This window comes from Spermophilus citellus, assembly GCF_964194105.1.
Source record: "Spermophilus citellus genome assembly, chromosome: 2".
Classification (NCBI taxonomy): domain Eukaryota; kingdom Metazoa; phylum Chordata; class Mammalia; order Rodentia; family Sciuridae; genus Spermophilus; species Spermophilus citellus.
In genome coordinates, this window is record NC_138183.1 from 417,850 (window position 1) to 431,803 (window position 13,954).

The following is a 13,954-nucleotide window of genomic DNA, read 5'->3' on the forward strand; positions in this document are numbered from 1 at the left end:
AAAAAAAAAAAAAAAAAAAAGAAACTTTGACTTGCTGAACCAAGGGCACCACCACGTGGCTAAAAGAGTAAGTGCAGACTACACACAGAAAATCACAGAGATGGAAGCTAACTTGCAATCAGAAAAGGTCTTATTCCCACTGGTACTGGATGGTTTTCAAAACTACTTTCCACGATGCTGCTCTGTGTAAGGATTGAGACAGCATGGGAAATATACACTTCTGGCTGAATGTCATTCAAAATCTCATGCTGATTTAAAAAAAAAATGAGCATGATAAAGTTTGTAAAACCAAAGGAGCTGGGTATTTGGAAGCTTGTAACACAAAAATTTACTCCTGATCAGAACATTAGCTCTATAGGCAGCAGGCATCTTGCTTATTTAGTTTGTTACCGTGCTACCAGTGCTTCCATTCATGACAAAGCAGCATTTCTCAAACTTTCCAGGCTCAGGGTCATCATACACTTCACAGTACTGAGCACCCCAAAGTTCTGCTTACACAGTTCTGGCTCTGACATTCACTGTCTCAGAATGGCACCATGTTAGTTCTGCCACTTTAAAACTGAGAACAGCTGGGAACAGTGGCGCACACCTGTAATCCCAGCGGTTCAGGAGGCTGAGGCAGGAGGATCAAAGACAGTTCAAAGCCAGCTCCAGCAATCCCTGGCACCCCTGCACCCCCGCCAAGAGGGAAAAAAAGAAGAACATTTTTAAACAGCTATCATTTCCTCTAAAAAATAACAAAAAAAGCCTCTTTACATATTAAAATATTTTTATGAAAAGTAACTATTATTCAAAACAAAAAACAGGTAAGAGGACTAAGGACATAGATCGGTGGTAAGCACTTGCCAGCACTGCAAACAAACAGGTCAGAATGGTACTGTTTTACAAATGTCCTGCCTCACAGCTCCTGCACTGGATCTATGGCAGGCTCACACAGGACGTGCAGACTATGAAGAATGCTCTGCATTCATGGCAGACAGGGGTCTGCGCTGGTATGCAGGTGGCTCTAGCTGCTGCAGTGGGTGTTGGTGGAGCTCTACAGAGGAGGATGGGTAGAACCCACTGCAATTGGGACACAAAGGGGTCCCACAGTCTGCACAGCCACATGTGGGAGGGGTAAGGCCTGGCCTGGTAGTGCTACAGGGCTAGTGTCCTAATTCGTATGATGTATGTAGCTCTTTGGGGTAGCTTTGTTTTGGAGGGGAATTATTTAAGTTCAGGGTCATCTCCCTCTTTGGTTGTTACTATTTATTGTTTAAAACAATGAGCAATAACCATATGAATTAAATTATAAATAAATGATATTTTTGATTAATTTTTCGTTCTGTAGAACTATTAAAAAAAACTTCATTATGTTTCAAACAACATAACAGAATCACCAACAATCCCACAAGTCAGAAAAAAAAATAACTTTTAGTACAATTTTTTTCTGCTCCTTCCCTAAACATAATAAGAAATTTTTAAATCCTGAGCCCATTTATAAAGTGTAATGGTGCTAACTAAAAAACATACAGAAGAAAACTTAATAACTATAGACCAGAGGCCCTCACTGACCCACAATTCCCACACAGCACACTGGCCAGGATCACCATGTTATCCTCAATGACATGCACAGTATTAAACCTGCAGTAAACAGGACAAACCCAGTGGACAGCCCAGGCCAAAAGAGGTCAGGTCAGCAGGAAAGGAGCTGCCAGCGCAGGCTACAATGTCCACTATAGCCCAGCACTACCAATACTAAAAAGGCTAGCAAACAGGAAACTGGGAAAACCCTGCCACACCCCAAAAACATTCTCCCTTTAGAGGAAGCAAAGCAGGGCCTAGACCCTTCTCAAGCCATGGAGGTAAGTACAGGGAAAGGAGGACAGGTGTCAAGAGTAACCAGAGGACTTACCAATTTGGGGGGACTGCTGTGCTGCAAACCAGCCTCCAAGGGCAGGTGATCAGGCAGGCCATCACGAGAGGCAGGCTTGGATGGGACAGTGGGATGAGGTCAAGGCAGAAACAACTGGAAGGGAAGCAAAGGGTTCTCCTGGGGAAAGGCCACAAGGTGTAGGGAGACAGGCAGGAAGACCATGAAGTTTAGTGGTTGCCAAAGACCCCTGTGGAGGGAAGGGGACATGAGCACATAGGTGAACACAGGAAATGAGGCAGAGGAAGGCTGAGCTATTATATTCACCAACACTGGGCAGAAAGGTCAGCAAGGACCAGGACCAAGTGAGAACATAATGGGGTCAGGGGAAAACAGGGAGGGAAAGCACCAGGAGAGGGGGGTTGAATCTGCCCAGAAGAGGCCTCCAATGGCTTGGCAGGGACATCCTTAACCAGGAGGTTGTACTGGTGTTAGGGCTGGCTCCAGGACTAAGAACTTAAGGCTGAATGGGAAAGGGTGGACACACAAAGACACACAAATCTCTGAGTTTGGTGCAAAGAAATGGGTAGAATTAATAGAAAGAATAGAAAGAGTTACAGGGCTAGGGGTAGAAAAGAGGCCAGCACCTTAGTATGCTGATGGCAATGCTCCAAAGAGAGCAAAAAAGGTGAAGATGCAGGGCAGGGGAAGAATGTGAGGGACAAAGGACCAGATGAGCAGCCACAGCAGAAGCTGAGGACTTTTATATAAGACAACAACAACAAATTCAACTTCTATCAAAACTAAAACCTTTTGTGCCTTAAGGAGTACTACACCAAGAGCAGGGTGCAGCAGCCCATGCCTCTAATCTCAGCATTTGGGAGGCTGAAGCAGAAGGATCGCAAGCTTGAAGCCAGTCTAGACAACTTAGTGAAACCCTGTCTCAAAATAAAAAGAGCTGAGGATGTGGCTCAGTGGTTAAGTGTCCTTGGGTTCAATCCCCAGTACCAAAAAAAAAAAAAAGAAGACGACGACGACGACGACGATGAAAAAGAAGACATAAGTGTGTACAAATGTTTGTTTATAGCAGCGTTATTTATAACAGAAAAAAAAAGGGATCAACCGAGTGTCCGTGACTTGATAAATGGACAGTAAGCAGTCTATCCAAACCAAGCAGTGTTAGTCAGCCATAAAAGGAAGGAGAAAGTGCAACAAACTACAGCATGCACGAAACTTGAACCCTGGAACAGTAAGCTCAGGCTCAGAAAAGCCGCCAGTCATAGAAGACTACAGATGACACTACTGCAACTGCATGAAAGGTCAAGGAAGAAAGAAAGGGGACTTTCCACTCCAGTCTCCTAGGTGTGACCACCCAGCAATCAAAGTCAACAGCACTCCTATTCTGTCTCTGGTTTTCCTTTACCTACCCATATCCCCACTGGACCTGCCTCTTCTCCAAGGCAGGGAAAAAAAAATGCACTCTGCAAACAGCTTATAAAACAGTTGGAGCTCTCCTTTGCAACACTCTCCCACTTTTCTTAAGAAAAAGAAATAAGTCTGTGAAATGGTGCAGGTCCTATGGGCTACTGAGGTAATTCTAAAAGGTGATCTGCCCAGAATGTGGGACTATTTTGGACAAGCTCTTTTCTGGATTCCATAAAACTAATCAAGGGCTGGGGCTGAAGCTCAGTGGTAGAGCGCCTGCCTTGCACATGTGAGGTACTGGGTTCAATTCTCAGCACCACATAAAAATGAATAAATATATTTATTTATTAATAAATAATCAAGCTGCACACACTTTAAATAAGACAAATTCCCACCAGATTTCAGATACTGAAAAGCCCAGACCACTACTGAGCCACACACCTTGTATCTTAAGATACAATGCTTTGACTGCAAATATTTTTAATTTAAAAAAAAAAAAAAAAAACACCAAAACTTTTAGTTCACTTGAAACTTCTTATCCTTGATTATGCTGTATTTTTCCCATAATGCCATAATCCACAAAAGATTCCATAATGCTTTAAACAAAAGATAAAAATCTGCAACACTAAAATTTTCTATCACCCCTCCATCTCTAAAATTATCTAAGCTGGGTGTGGTGGCACACACCTGTAATTCCAGCAGTTCAGGAAGCAGAAGCAGGGGGATCAGGAGACCAAAGCCAGTCAGCAATTTAGCAAGGCCCTAAGCAACTTAGCAAGACTCTATCTCTAAATAAAATATAAAAAGGGCTAGGGATGTGACTCAGTGGTTAAGCGCCCCTGGGTTCAATTCCTGGTACCAAAAAATAAAATTATCCTGAAATGGAAAGCAAATATCTAGCAGAGCTACACCCTGCCTGACCTGCTTCCCCATGTGCCAAGCCTCTACCTGCACCTGGGGCTGCAGTCCTGCACCTGCCAGTAGTGCCCTTCACGCTCAGTTCCCAAAGGGACCCCTGTGAAGCACAAGAAGAGGAGGGCCAGAACCAGCCAGGTGCACAGAGTATGACTTCAGCAGGTTCAAAGGACCTAGCTCCTCCAAAATATAATATTCTTGACTCAGAAAATATAACACAAATCCCTTAAGGGTTGGGCTGCTGATATTAACCACCATTAAAATTTATGTCACAGGTATGAAATAAGTTCTGGCACTGGCATGTTTGCACACCTGATTGAACAATTCCTCTCAGAACCACCACAACGCCATTTTCCAGCGCACAGCATCCCAAAACATCACCACTGCCGAGCGACAGTATTGCCTGGGCTCACCAGTGGCCTCCACCCAGTTCCATTTTGAGGGCAGGGACAAAGGAGCAGTCCCTATTGTTCCATTTCCCCATTACACTGTGTGCTACGCATTGAGCTGAGTCCCCTCAGATCTGGGAAAGTGGCCTGCCCTCCCCCACCCTTTTGTTCCAAGAATACATTCTAGAACAGGCACACTACAAACCCATCTGTCTAATCCATCATTCACAATAGATGAATGAATGAATGAATGAATAAATAAATAAATAGAACCACAGCCCCACTGAGTCTTTCTGCAAGATGCACCTAGCACTTGTCCGCACACTGTTTTGTTTTTCTGTGGAACTGCTTAGAAAACCCAAGTGGACGCTCTGCTACCTTGGGTTTCTGCCTCTCACCACAACCCCCTTTCTCTCACACTGTAAGGAAAATGGAGTCTGCCCATCAACAAGCCAGATGAATACGGGGTAAAAATGGGAGTTCATAATCCACTTGAATCAAATGTATGAAATATGATATGTCAAGAGCTTTGTATTGTTTTGAACAACTAATAATTAAAAAAAAAAAAAGCCAGATGAGATCATTCACAACCTGAATACATGAACTGAATGGGCTCAAGGACACTGTCCCCAAGTCTCTTTTAAGTGGTCAGTGTCATTTCCATACCCAGATGGGTAGATATCCCCTCTTGGCAGCTTGCCCAGAAGGGAGCCACTGGTCCCCAGAGCCCAGGATACCTGGCTCTCACACATCCTGCATTGTCATCCCTCCCAGTCTCACCCCTACCACCACTGGGGCTGCCAGAGAGGAAGGAGTAAGAGGAAACAAGATGACATTGTCAGTCAGCAAAAAGGTCCAAGTACTCTCTATAAATGTTAAACAAGAGGAAATTCATTAGTTTGTCCTAGCATAAGTGATGAAGTTATGAACTTCTTCATGCCACAAAGCAAATATGGAACTGGCCTCATTATCTTTCAAAACCTCCCAACTTACTCCCAAGAAAATGCATGTCAGGTGGCTAAACATTAAAATAGTAATTCTGTCAGGGAAGAGACAAGAAGGTGACCCCCCCAAAAAAACACAGCAAGCACCCCTGCTCTACCAGCCCTGCCCCAGCCTGGGAGGACCTGTGTAAAGGGAGAAACAAACAAAAGAGGCCAGGTGTGATGCCATGCTCCCTGAAGGCATCTCTACCAACTTCCTCCCTCCTTTCTTGGAGCAGATGTTTACTGTGGCCAACTGCAGAGAAATCACAGCAGCTTAACTGCAGAGAAATCACAGCAGCTTAACTGCAGCTCCCTCTGAAGCTCCATCACACTGGGCATGCTCACCAGAATTGCAGCCATTCCCGGAGATGGAGGCTGCACCAGGCACCAAGCAGCAAGGACTCCAGAGCCACATGTGGCCAGCCCAGGATCTCAGGCCTCCTAGGATAACCGTTTGAACAACTGGAGTTTTCTCAAAAGAAACCATCTGCTTAGATGTTTTCATCCTAAAAATGGAGAAGGGTCTCTCCACAGAAACTACTAACAAAGCTCACCAAACAAAACAATCACTCGTTTTAGAGTCTCTGACCGTTACCTTTGTTTAAAAAGCACCAACAAAAAAACCCTAGAGTGCTTTGGAGACAAGTCTAGGGGAACATAAAATAACCTCCAGCACTGCCACAGAAACTCACCTTCAAAGTGACTTATCTTCCCAGCCAAGAGCCCACACCAGAGGCACAATGAACATGCCCACGGGCTCCTGTCCAAGCTTAAGAGGCCTGTCCCCAGGAGGAGCTTCAGGAGGCACTGCAGGAAGCAATCTTGACAGTGGCCTCCTCATACTCAGGCTTTTCCCACATATCCCACCAGGTCCAGATCCAAACATCTCCTGAGAGAGGTCCCTAAATAGTAATCCAGACCAAGGTAGCTCTTAACCCAAAATAATAAATTGCTGAAGTCCTTAAAATTAAAAAAAAAAAAAAAGAGGCAGCAATATTTTTTTAAAAAGTGTAACTGGGTTTTGTGCAACTCAATAATAAAGACAACCCAATTTAAAACTAAGCAAAGTGCCCAGCATGCTCAAGGTCCTGAATTTGGTCCCCAGCACCTCAAAAAGTAAATAAATAAAAATTAAAATGAAAAAAGGATCTATACAGACACTTCCCCAAAGAAGATATACATAGGGCCAATAAGTACATGGGGCTCAACATCATTAGTCATCGGGAAATGCAAATGAAAACCACAATGAGACAACACTTCACAACCAATAGGATGGCAAAAACAAAAAGTTGAACATTGACAAGCACCAGCAAGAATGTGAAAAAAACACATAAATTGCAGGTGCAAATACAAGAGATATAACCATTGTGGAGACAGAGCAACAATCCTTAGATTACTTCCCTCTTACTGAGGCCACTGTGAACTGATGTGCAGTTATAAGGAATCAGAAGTCCTGTAACACACTTTGTTCAGTGTGTGAGTCTCCTAGGTTTGCCTTAACAAAATACTGTAAGCTAGGCATCAATTATCTGTCTTTTCACCATTCTGGAGGCCAAGGTCTGAAATCAAACTTTGGCAGGGCCATGTTCCCTCTGAAGCACCTAGGGAAGAATACTACCTTGCCTCTTCCAGCTGCGAAGGGCTGTGGTAATCTCTGGCCTTCTTTAGTTCATAAATACCTTGCTCCAATCTCTGCCTCCACTGTCTTGTGTATGGGTCCTCTCCTTACAACTTCATCTCAAGCTCCTTAATTAAAGATTCTTTGTTCCCAGAAGGTCACATTCTGGAGTTCCAGGTGAACTTAAATCTGAGAGGACACCATTCAACCTACTAACATCCAGCTTCACCCAATGGTAACATTTTTCAATAAACCTATAGAAGAACAGCATAACCAGGACCAGCCTGGCTTTTCAAGGAGAGGATGGTCAGAGTGGTGCCCCGAGTCTGTTTCTGTAGTTATAATGGAAGACCAAGACTGACGATTAGAAAGAACGCAGGTTGGGGCTGGGTTGGGGCTCAGTGGTAGAGCACTTACCTAGAATGTCTGAGGCACTGGGTTCAATCCTCAGCACCACATACAAATAAAAATAAATAAAACAAAGGTATTGTGTCCAACTACAACTTAAAAAAAATTAAAAAAGAAAAAAGACAGGTTTATTATGGCTCATGGTTCTAGAGGCTGGAAAGTCCAAGAGCATGCTGCCAGAACCTGCATGGCTTCAGGTGAGGGCCTTGTGCTGCTTCAACTCACGGCAGAAAACGGAAGGGCAAGCAGGAAAAGGCATTAATCTACTCCTGAAGCTCCACCCCACAACCCAAACATGTCCCCACCAAGGCAGCCTCCCTGTTGAATTTAGGAATCAAGGTTCCAATGCATAAACTTTGGAAGAACACACTTAAGCCTTAACAGGTAGGTGTAGCATGGTAGCAGAAAAACTAGCAAGACCAGTTCAGGGGTAACTATAATCTGAGCAAGACACAGTGGTGGCTTGGACCCAGCAGTGAAGCCACTGTAGGGGACAGCGATCAGAGAAATGCGATCAGAGAAATGTGGCAGGTTCTGAGAGTAGAACATAGGGGGTTTTTGGTTAGACTAAATGAATGTGAAACATGAGGAAAAAACAGAGGACTAAGAATGATTCCTTAATGGCATTTTTACAGATAAAAAGATAGTTTTTATACTAACTTAGGCAAACAAGTATCTTTATGACACCCAAGAAGAAGAGTCTTTCCATGGTTAAAATCTTTGTTTCAAGAGCAAGAATGTTACAGCATTCCATACAAAGCTTTGCGTACCTTACTAAACCTGTTTCAAAATATTATATTTTTTCTTTTGCTATGTAAATGAGGTTACTATTCTGTATCCAGGAAAGCTACTGATTTTTCTTTTTTTTTTTTTTTGGGGGGGGGGGGTGCTGAGGAATAAACCTAGGGATGATTTATCACCGAGCTACATCCCCATCCTTTTTTGTAGAATTTTGAGACAGGGTCTAAGTTGTTTAAGGCCTTGCTAAATTGCTGAGGTTAGCCTCAAATTTGCAATCCTCCTGCCTCAGGCTCCCAAATCACTGGAATTATAGGCCTGCATCACACTGGGCTAAGGCTACTGATTTTCATGTATCAGGACTTTGAATGATTTCATTGTCTGCATTTTAGCACTCAATCTCAGGTTTTCCAGTTCACTGCAAGTATTACTCATTTTTTAACTCTTTCGCCTCCAGTAAGTCTCTCGTCCAGCTGCATTGCTCAACTTCACTAATAAAATATTAAATATCAGCCAGGCATGGTGGTGCCTGTAATCCCAGCAGCTCAGGAGGTTGAGACAGGAGGATCATGAGTTCAAAGCCAGCCTCAGCAAAAGCAAAGCGCCAAGAAACTCAGTGAGACCCTGTCTCTAAATAAAATACAAAATAGGGCTGAGGATGTGGCTCAGTGGTTGATTTGCCGGAGTTCAATCCCCAGTACCGCCCCCCCAAAAAAATTCCAGCATTAATATTAAAAAAGTAAAAATACGAGTAATTTTTTTTATTTTTATCTATTTATTGTGGTGCTGAGGAACAAACACAGGACCTCATGCATGCTAGGCAAAAACTCTACCACTGATCCCCAGCCCAAGAGTAATTCTGACAAATTTTATTTGACAGAATACATTCAAACATTAGTTAAAATCATTAGTATCAAAAAATGCAAAACATTTCATAAGTCTCTGAAACCCAGTGTACATTTGACATAGCACATCTCAGTTCCATGTGGCCACACTTCAAGAGTCCAAAGCCACCTTTTTTTGGAGATCACAGCCTCCTCTCCACCCAGGTCTACACATGGGCAACTGCCCAGCTTTACCCAAGATTCCACTTGGAATCCTGAGGGGAAAAAAAGACACCTGTGATCTCTGTGCAGGAAAAGAAAACTCCAACAAACCTTCCTCAGCCACCCCAAGAGACTGAGTATGTATACTGCTTACTGTTCCTTTAACACTGGCTTACCTCTTCTAATGGCCATTACCAAAGGGTGCTTGTATTTCTCAGACCTAGAACACAAACCAGCACCTTCACAAATACCAGGCAGGCACCAGGCCTGGACTGCTCACCTATTTTCCAAGCCTACACCCAGCATTTAAGCATCTGTTTCAGAAATGAACAAATGAACGTACCCATGAATGAATTAACAGCTCCTGTCTATACTGAGAAGCAAGCATTCCTGGGCTACTAAAAAGTAAATAAATAAAACCACATACCGATCCTGGCCTCTTTCCCTTCCACAGTAAGTTATAAAATATTTACTCACTGCACAAAATGTGCCAGGCAGTATTCAATATGTTGGGAAACTAATAAAGCTAAAGCCCCACTTTAGAAAAGTTTGCAGTCCAGCCACTGAGACACCAACACACACACAAAAAAAATTAAAACAAAAATAAGTACATGACAAAGGACAACGTTCCTCTGACACAGTTAAGTGTATGTCAATCAGCAGGGTGCAACCCGCCTCCCACTTCTGTACAGCCTAAAAGCTAATCGTGATTTAAATACATAATTCACATAAGTATGAATTTCTCAAAAGTTACAAGAAACTCAAGTTCAAGCCTCCATACAAAGCTTTACTGGCAAAGAGCCTCACCCACTTGTTTATGTACTGTCCACAGACACGTCCATAATGCAAGAGAGCTGAGAAGCTGCACCCAGAATGCCTATGGGACGTCCAGCCCCCCAGGTACAGTCAGATGGAGGTGCAGTTCAATGGTAAAGTGCTTGCCTAATGTGCACATTTTGTGCAAAATAAAAAAAAAAAAAGGGAGGGGAATAGAATAAAAAGATATCCACCAAGAACTCTTATACTCACCAACTATCTTCATAAAGGAAAAATTAAAACATGGTGGTACACGCCTATAATCCCAGCAAGGGGGGGGGGTGGTACTAAGACAGGAGGATCAGCCAGCCTCAGCAATTTAGTGAGGCCCTAAGCAACTTGGTGAGACCCTGTCTCTAAAATACAGAATAGGGCTGGGGATATGGTTCAGTGGTCAAATGCATCTGAGTTCAATCCCCGGTACTCAAAAAAAAAAAATTTTTTTTTTTTAAATTCTTAGATTTAAAAAAAAAAAATCAGGGTTCATCACTGAAAGACTTGTCCTAGAAAAAATATTAAGCATATTGCAAGCTAATGAAGAGACACTGAACAGTTATTCAAACCCATTTGAAGAAGAAAGTAATGGAGGAAGAAAGGAACAAAATAAACCACATGCTCCCAGACCAACACTGGAATCTGGCAATACCTATCAGTGTAAACACATTTTTAAAGCAGAAATACAGAAAACTGTGTCACAGAGTAGCATTAACATATGAATACTTCCAGTAATTTTAATAACAGGGAATACTAAACTCTGAACCCCAATGAAGCAAACTGTTTTACTTCTAAAAAACTTTTATTCTTCTGATCTATATTACAAAAACAAAAACAACTGGGAGAAAGGATGTTGAGTTTCAACCTCAGGACCTCATACAATTATGAAAGAGCTCTACAACCAAGAAAATCCACTATATTTTTCACTTCAGTCAAAAATCTGTGGAGTGGGGCTGGGGTGTAGCTTAATGGTAAAGCATTTGCCTCACATGCAGGATGTCCTGGTTTGATTTCAGGCATCACAAAAAATAAATAAATTGCCAGGTGGCACACACTTATAATCCCAGCTGGAAGCTAAGGCAGGAGGATCACAAGTTCAAGTTCAGCCTAAGGAACTTGGCAAAACCCTGTCTCAAAATACAAATTAAGAAAAAAAGGGGGCTGGGGTTGTGGCTCAGTGGTAGAGTGCTCGCCTAGCATGCAAGAGGCACTGGGTTCAAATCTCAGCACCACATAAAGTACAATAAAGATATTGGGTCCACCTAAAACTAAAAAAATAAATACTAAAAAGAAAAAAAAAAAAAACCTGTCTGCCAGTATGGTGGCACATGCCTGTAATCCCAGTGGCTCAGAAGCCTGAGGCAGGAGTATCACGTGATCGAAGCCGGCCTCAGTTGCCCTAAGCAACTCAGTGAGACCCTGGCCCTAAATAAAATATTTTAAAAAGAGAAAAAAAGGGGGTGGGAGGGAAAGGGAGGGGGGAGGGGATTAGCAAGGATGGTGGAATGTGATGGTCATCATTATACAAAATACATCTATGAAGACTTGCATTTGGTGCCAACATACCTTATATACAGAGATATGAAAAACTGTGGTACATATGTGTATTAAGAATTGTAATGCGCGGGGCTGGGGATGTGGCTAAAGCGGTAGCGTGCTTGCCTCGCATGCGTGCGGCCCGGGTTCGATCCTCAGCACCACATACCAACAAAGATGTTGTGTCCGCCGAGAACTAAAAAATAAATATTAAAAATTCTCTCTCTCTCTCTCTCTCTCTCTCTCCCCCTCTCTTTAAAAAAAAAAAAAAAAAAGAATTGTAATGCGGGATTGAGGCTGTGGCTCAGAGGTAGAGCGCTCGCCTAGCATGTGCAAGGCCTGGGTTCAATCCTCAGCACCACATAAAAATATATAAAATAAAGACATTGTGTCTAGCTACAACTAAAAAATAAATATTTAAAAAAAAAGAATTTAATGCAAAAAAAAAGAATACATGTATAATGGCATAAATTGGCATGAACATACTTTATATACAGAGATACAAAATATTGTGCTCTATTTGTGTAATAAGGATTGTAATGCATTCCACTGCTGTTGTGTAATTAGTAAATAAATAAATAAATAGAAAACTATGAAGCAAAGCTTTAAAAAAGGGGGAAAAAAAGAAAAGACTGGGTGGATGTGTTTTTTGTTTGTTTTTTTTTTTTTTAAAGAGAGAGTGAGAGAGGGGAGAGAGAGAGAGAGAATTTTTAATATTTATTTTTTAGTTCTCGGCGGACACAACATCTTTGTTGGTATGTGGTGCTGAGGATCGAACCCGGGCCTCACGCATGCGAGGCGAGCGCGCTACCGCTTGAGCCACATCCCCAGCCCCAAGACTGGGTGGATTTGGGGATGCATCTCAGTAGCAGAGCTCATGATTAGCATGTGTTAAGTCCTTTCCCTGGAGGGAAAGGGAAAGAAAAGGGAAACTGCATGGTAAAGGAAGGAGACCCTCATTGTTATACAAAATTACATATAAGAGGAAGTGAGAGGAAAAGGGAAAAAAAACAGGGAGAGAAATGAATTACAGTAGATGGGGTAGAGAGAGAAGATGGGAGGGGAGGGGAGGGGAGATAGTAGAGGATAGGAAAGGCAGCAGAATACAACATAAACTAGTATGACAGTATGTAAAAAAGTGGATGTGTAACCGATGTGAATCTGCAATTTGTATACGGGGTAAAAATGGGAGTTCATAATCCGCGTGAATCAAATGTATGAAATATGATATGTCAAGAGCTTTGTAATGTTTTGAACAATAATAAAAAAAGAAAAAAATGCTACAGCTGTTACTGTAAAAAAAAAAAAAAGTCCTTGGTTCCATCCCTAGCACATCTAAATATGTTTTGGTAACTTAAAAGTTATTATTATCATTAGTTTTGCTTTTTGGCATACAAAGTCTAAAATATTTATTATCCTATCTTTGCAGAATGTGCATTGCACCATTCCAAAACCTCTCCCAAGTCTTAGTGAATTACCACCACCCACTCAACTGTTGGAGAAAATCCCCCTCCAACTGAGGCTCAGTCCCAGAAGTAGTCTTACACTCTCCTCACCTACCACATTAGACTAGTCACCACCTCCCGAAGACCGCACCTGCCTCCTCCAAACAGTCCCTCTGCAATCCCTCCTTCACACGAAGAATGATCCTTGTGATACACAAACCTCATTAAGTCACTCCTGGCCTGAAACCTTCTCACCACCTTAGAACCAGGACAAGAATCCTGAGCAAGTCCAATCCACCCCATCAGCCCACTCAGGCAGGCAGTTCCTTGTCCCACAGACATTATCCTAGAAAGGTGATAAAAGAAACTTCACAAAACACTTAAGTGGTCTCAAAATGTGGATACCTTGTAAGCATTCAACCACTCACAGTCTGTTGTTGTCTCACCTGAGACCAAAAGTAGAGCCTGGGATGGGCCCTGCACATATTTTCAGCCCATGGGGAGACTCAGGCTCTGTCTTGATATACTCATCTCTTCATTTTCAAGGTGAATAAGAGCTCACTCCCTTCTACATCTCTTAAGTCCTCTGATTTCTGCCCACCATTCTCCCAATGTAGAAGACTATCCCTTCCACACTGGACCCAAGGCAGACCAAACAAACCTCTAGGGAAAACAGTAGCATCTACCACATACAGGTGATGCTAAAACCAAATCAGATAATGCAATAAGCCTCACTAGTCACCAAGGACCTCCACTTGACCAAATTCAAGGGTTAGTTCTTGATTT

The 13,954-nt window shown here is 42.6% G+C and overlaps 1 protein-coding gene across 12 annotated transcripts in view; it reads right to left on the bottom strand.

Annotated features, from left to right (window-relative positions):
* EHMT1 (euchromatic histone lysine methyltransferase 1) overlaps nucleotides 1-13,954 on the bottom strand; it is a 159,451-nt gene that overhangs the window by 129,607 nt on the left and 15,890 nt on the right. For 4 of the 12 annotated variants that reach the window (XM_081269854.1, XM_081269851.1, XM_081269853.1 and 1 more), the window contains exon 2: nucleotides 1,895-2,102. The exons of the other annotated variants lie outside the window; for them this stretch is intronic. The gene's annotated coding sequence lies outside the window, so the exon portion shown is untranslated. The remainder of the gene's footprint in view (nucleotides 1-1,894; nucleotides 2,103-13,954) is intronic. 12 annotated transcript variants of the gene reach the window in all.